The sequence below is a fragment of the Pseudophryne corroboree genome, chromosome 4 (assembly GCF_028390025.1).
Source record: "Pseudophryne corroboree isolate aPseCor3 chromosome 4, aPseCor3.hap2, whole genome shotgun sequence".
NCBI classification, from domain to species: domain Eukaryota; kingdom Metazoa; phylum Chordata; class Amphibia; order Anura; family Myobatrachidae; genus Pseudophryne; species Pseudophryne corroboree.
In genome coordinates this window covers 333,856,900-333,863,336 of record NC_086447.1, presented here as the reverse complement: position 1 = coordinate 333,863,336, position 6,437 = coordinate 333,856,900, and the positions used below count along the sequence as shown (strand labels likewise).

Genomic DNA, 6,437 nt, shown 5'->3' with positions numbered 1-6,437 from the left:
TGGGATTTCTCAAATCACATTGGTTTAAAACCAGTCAAATATGTGGATTTGCAGCATCTCACATAAAAAGTGACCATGCTCTTGGCCCTGGCCTGGACCAGGCGAGTGTCAAATTGGTGTTTTTTTCTCAAAAAAGCCCATATCTGTTTGTCCATTCGGACAGGGCAGAGCTGCGGACTCGTCCCCAGTTCTCTCCCTAAGGTGGTGTCAGTGTTTCACCTGAACCAGCTTATTGTGGTGCCTTGCACCTACTAGGGACTTGGAGGACTCCAAGTTGCTAGAAGTTGTCAGGGCCCTGAAAATATATTCCAGGACAGCTGGAGTCAGAAAATCTGACTCGCTGTTTATACTGTATGCACCCAACAAGTTGGGTGCGCCTGCTTCTAAGCAGTCGATTGCTCGTTGGATTTGTAACACAATTCAACTTGCACATTCTGAGGCAGGCCTGCCACAGTCTAAATCGGTTAAGGCCCATTCCACAAGGAAGGTGGGCTCATCTTGGGCGGCTGCCCGAGAGGTCTCGGCATTACAACTCTGCCGAGCAGCTACGTGGTCAGGGGAGAACACGTTTGTAAAATTCTACAAATTTGATATCCTGGCAAAAGAGGACCTGGAGTTCTCTCATTCGGTGCTGCAGAGTCATCCGCACTCTCCCGCCCGTTTGGGAGCTTTGGTATAATCCCCATGGTCCTTTCAGGAACCCCAGCATCCACTAGGACGATAGAGAAAATAAGAATTTACTTACCGATAATTCTATTTCTCGGAGTCCGTAGTGGATGCTGGGCGCCCATCCCAAGTGCGGATTATCTGCAATACTTGTACATAGTTACAAAAATCGGGTTATTATTGTTGTGAGCCATCTTTTCAGAGGCTCCGCTGTTATCATACTGTTAACTGGGTTTAGATCACAAGTTGTACGGTGTGATTGGTGTGGCTGGTATGAGTCTTACCCGGGATTCAAAATTCCTCCCTTATTGTGTACGCTCGTCCGGGCACAGTACCTAACTGGCTTGGAGGAGGGTCATAGGGGGAGGAGCCAGTGCACACCACCTGATCCTAAAGCTTTACTTTTTGTGCCCTGTCTCCTGCGGAGCCGCTATTCCCCATGGTCCTTTCAGGAACCCCAGCATCCACTACGGACTCCGAGAAATAGAATTATCGGTAAGTAAATTCTTATTTTTGTATACACTTCCAAAAATACACAAATCACTAACTCAGCCTCCTGGACGACCTATTATCTCGGCCAGAGGGTCCCTGTGTCAGCCCCTTTCCCAATTGGTCGACTTTTATCTACAACCACTGGTTAGGAGAACATCCAGCTATATAGAGGACACCTCTGACTTTTTAAGGAAATTAGGAGTGCAGAGTGTGACAGAGGATACCTTGCTTGTCACTTTGGACATTTCCAGTCTCTATACCAACATCCCCCATATACAGGGTATTGAATCATACAGAGATCTTCTCAACAACAGCAATGCATATTTTGGACCGCCAGTCACCTTTCTTATGTTACTCATTGACGTCATCCTCAACAAAAATTATTTTCTTTTTGAATATTGGGGGTCATGCCGAGTTGTTCGCTCGTTGCCGATTTTCGCTATACTGCGATTAGTCGCTTACTGCGCATGCGCAAGGTTCGCAGAGCGCATGCGCTTAGTTATTTTACACAAAAGTTAGGTATTTTACTCACTGCATAACAAAGCTTTTTCATCGCTGTGCTGATCGTAGTGTGATTGACAGGAAGTGGGTGTTTCTGGGCGGAAACTGCCCGTTTTATGGGAGTGTGCGGAAAAACGCAGGCGTTCGAGTTGCAAAACGCAGGAGTGGCTGGAGAAACGGGGGAGTGGTTGGGCAAACGCTGGGTGTGTTTGTGATGTCAAACCAGGAACGAAAAGGACTGAGCTGGTCGCAATGGCTGAGTAAGTCTGGAGCTACTCAGAAACTGCTAAGAAATTTCTATTCGCAATTCTGCTAATCTTTCATTCGCACTTCTGCTAAGCTAAGATATACTCCCAGAGGGCAGCGGTTTAGCGTGTGCAATGCTGCTAAAAGCAGCTAGCGAGCGAACAACTCGGAATCACCTCCATTGTTTCTACTTGCAGAAACAAGGGACCGCCATGGGTTCTAACATGGCGCGCTCTTATGCCAACATTTTTATGGCAGCATATGAGCAGGTGCACATCATTGGTAATTCACGTTTTTGTCACTTTTTAGCATTTTATGTACGATACATCGATGATTTTTTTTTATTTGGCAAGGCAGTGAAGAACATCTTTTGAATTCATCAATGAACTCAACGCCCTCCCTGGAACCATCAGATTCAGTTTGACCTTCAGTAAAACACAAATAAATTTTTTGGATGTGACCATCAAAAAGGAGAACAATACATTGCTAACTTCAATCTACAGTAAGGACTCTGACCGTAACACTCTTTTATTGCACTCCAGTTTTCATCCAGCGCCTTTGAAAAAGGGCTTGCCTTTCTTTCAACTGCTGAGGGTGATACGCATCATCTCTAATCCAACGGAATTACCAGGAGTTTTGGAATCTATGTGCCAGAGATTCTTGGACAGAGGATACTCCAAGAAAGAAATCAATAATGCTTTATCGCAGATTGAGAAACTTAACAGAACTGAATTTCTACATGTGAAAACCGATCTCACCAATAAAGATCGGGATAGGCTCAATTTTTCCAGTATGTTCACTACGGCATCAGCCTTTATATGTAATCGCAACAGGGAACATTGGCCTTTGATCTCCAGTGATCAGACATTGAAAAAAGACTTATCTCTAATACCAAGATTTGCTTATAGACAAGGACCGATTCTCAAGGACTCTTGGTCAAGACAGACTTTTCACAGCGAAAACCTAGACAGATGTCCAATTGGCTTACCACCAAACCGGGAGTATTTAAGTGTACAGGATGTTCGAATTGCTCTTTTCTGATAATAGGCAATCACTTCAAAAATCCCACTGATGGGAGGGAATATTCCATCAAATATAGGCTGGACTGTAACAGTAGATTTGTTGTTTACATTTTGAGATGCCCATGCAACCGTCTGTATGTCGGCAAGACTAGTAGAATGATGAAAGAATGGCTCAGCCAACACCGCACATCTATCAAGAAGTGCCTAATTGCTACAGACACCTCAAAAGACTTTACTAATTTACCGGTGGCAAGACACTTCAAGAATGCGCATCATACTGTTAACCAGCTCAAATGTTGTATCATTGATCACATACCGCCCCTACAACGTGGGGGTGATCGGGATAGAATTTTGCTACAACGAGAACTACACAGACTTAATTGCCTTACTCCGATTGGCCTCAATGAAGATTTTCGTTTAGGTTGTTTCCTGTGACATATTATAGTGACTTTTTGTTGGACTCTGCATTCCGCTGTTTGGTTTAATTTTCTTAGACACCGCAGTGTGTCCTGTCATTGATGTTCTTTGCATGCCATGTGCTGTCAGACACTGCCGTGTGTCTTTATATATCTAGAGACTCGATCCTGACAGGTCCCCACTTCACTAGCAGTGACACCTTTATTTTCATCCTCGCTTTCAACATCCACCATGCAGACCCTCTCTTGCTCACTATGTGCAGCTTATTGTCCATCTTTGGTGTTGCATTTAGCAGTATCAGTTTCCAGCTGCCTATATGGGATTCCCCAGTAGACAACATATGTTGGTCTAGTGATATTTACAGCCATACCACACTGGCAAACATCCAATTCTGGCTGATCTTGGAAACTAAGCAGTGTTGGGCCCAGTCAGTACCAGTATCAGTGATGATCTGGGAATACTGGGTGCTGTACATCACTCACTTAATACCACAAGGCAGCGGACATTGTGCATTCTGTGGGTTTTCTCCCCAATAGGGCAGTTTGGATTCTTTTTGCACATATATTCTTATTTATATTGATTGCCGTAACAAGTGGGCATTGCTTTGCAGTAGGTTGTTTTGAGGGTTGTCCTTGTGTCACCTGCTATTATTTCTATTAGACCTGTCATTCCTTCCTGCTTTTTGCACCTTGCACTTTCTAGCCAGCACTTTCAGGGAACCCTGTTCTGCTGAGCTCCAGCACTATTCCTTTTACTTTTTTAAACACCACTTCATTTCATTCACTTCTGTTTTGATATACAGCGTCCTTGCAATTCCCCTCACTATCAGCATGCCATTTACTAGTCAGTCTGCTGAGACCACCCGCCGCACGTTTTGCCGAGCTCCGGAGCCATTGCTATGCATGACACCGGGTTTGTTTAGCTTAGTTACCAGTATCATGGAGTGGGAGGAGACAGCAGGGGATGCATTAGGCATGCCCAGATTTGTCTCAGCACACGTCTTGATGCTGCTGGGTTGATTGTGGTGCCATTTGAGGCTTATATTTCATGTTCTGACAACAGTGCGGTTAGCCCCTGAGGAAGACCAGTCGGTTGAAACAGCTGTCGGGCTGTGTTTGCTGTATTTGTTGTACTTCATCATGCCGTTTGGTTAAGGAATAAATCCTGCTTTTCTTTCATCTACACGTGAGTGCTGGCTTGTCTACTTTTTCTGCATCGCTGGAGAAGTGAGTGTTTTATATTTATTGCTGCCTTGCACCACCATTTTTTGCTTTATATACATAGGCTTTGAGTGCTGTTGTGATTTCCTATATATATATATATATATATATATATATATATAGAGAGAGAGAGAGAGACACAGCAAATAAGGGCGGCACTGGAAGACTTCTCAAATATGTTTCGGGGTCGTAGCCCCTTCGCCAGGATACAGAACAGTACAAAAATTAATCTTTAAATACCTGTGCTCAGTGAGGTCCATCCCGCCGCCTCCTGCCGCGCTGCCCGGTTTCCGGTCCTGACGTCACTCTGCCCACAGGAAATGACGCGGCTCCGGTCCATCTGGCCGGCGCTCTGGGGCTCTGTGGATTGGTAACCATGGTGATAGTGTAACAACAGCGGTCATTGAACATTCTATAGCAGCGTAAACAAATCATTTGCTGTGCACATTAATGCAGTGATAAAAAAGCATCACAAAGATTACCCATACAATAATGCAGTGATAAACATAAACAGTAAAACATGAAATATAAAAACCCTAACAAATTCATGCAGCGGACCCAGTAGAGGCAGTGCATAAGAATTATAAAATAATGGTAAACACCTACACATATTGTATAGATATAATAAAAGAAGTTTTTTTTTCTCAAATAAGCGCAGACACATACATATCCTATTAGTCTTTTATCCTTCTTCAATGGAGGAAAATATGACACCACGGTTTGGCTTCAATAGATTAGGAAACTTTCAGGCAATAGTTGTTTCTTATAATGCCCAAGCCGTTTTAAATTATGTCCTCAAGCTGGAGAAGGTGATGGATCTCAAATAGAAAAAAAGATCATAGTGCAATAATGCCAAAAAATAAAACCAAAGTATTTATTTCCACTATACACTCACAATATATAAAACAAATAACAGCATAAAACTATAACATATGGGGTGGACGTGATTCTTAGCCTGGGGACAATGCAGCTAGCATGGAAACCCTCTAAATGGAACAGATCCGGACTATTCCACAGAAAGATATCGTTTGCAGCTCACCCGACCGGTCCACCGTAACAGTTCACACAGCCTAAAGCTTTTCGGACATCCAAGTCCTTCCTCAGAGGCATAGTGAGCAATCAAATTTAACATGTATAAATACCCCATACAATTAACATAACAAACAACAGGTGCATTCGAAATTCGCGCTCCTTCCCGATTGACCGGAACCGGAAGTGACATTTCGCTCCGTCGGGCGGAAGTAGAAGTGACATTTTTGCGTTTCATCGTGCGTTCCACGGCCTCCGCTACAGGAAATGTATCTTAACAACAGTTCTGTTCATAATTATGATCCAATTTGTTCGGGAAGTGTCCAATTTCATTAAATCCCATGCGATGAGATATCCATTTACTCATATTAGGCACCGATGAGGCATAAAAAAAAAAAAACATAAAGGACATAAAACATAAGGAAGCTGAAATAGAAATTGTTAGAAAACTCAATGTTAATGTTGACAAGCATGAAATGGCGAGCTAGAGGTTGATCACTGCTACCTGACTTGATAGCCTCCTGTATTGCATACCGATGCTGTGCCATCCTTGTCTTGAAGGCACAGTCGGTTTTGCCTACGTAGGCTAATCCGCAAGGACACGTCAACAAATAAATTACAAATTTGGAGTCACAAGACAAGAGGTACCTTATAGAGTATTTCTTCCCCGTATGAGGGTGTTGAAAGGTATCACCCTGAACAAGGTAACTGCAAGTAGTGCAGCCACTGCACCTAAAACAACCATTTTTTTGTCGCAAAAAAATTCTTAGATGTTGTCCTTTCTCAAATTTCGAAATATCAGTCCTAACCACATAATCCAGTATACTTCGACCCCGGGAATAAC

At 43.4% G+C, this 6,437-nt stretch overlaps 1 pseudogene; it reads left to right on the top strand.

Annotated features, from left to right (window-relative positions):
- Positions 1–3,700: 3,700 nt before the first annotated feature.
- LOC134912564 (5S ribosomal RNA) lies at positions 3,701–3,820 on the top strand (annotated as a pseudogene).
- Positions 3,821–6,437: the final 2,617 nt, after the last annotated feature.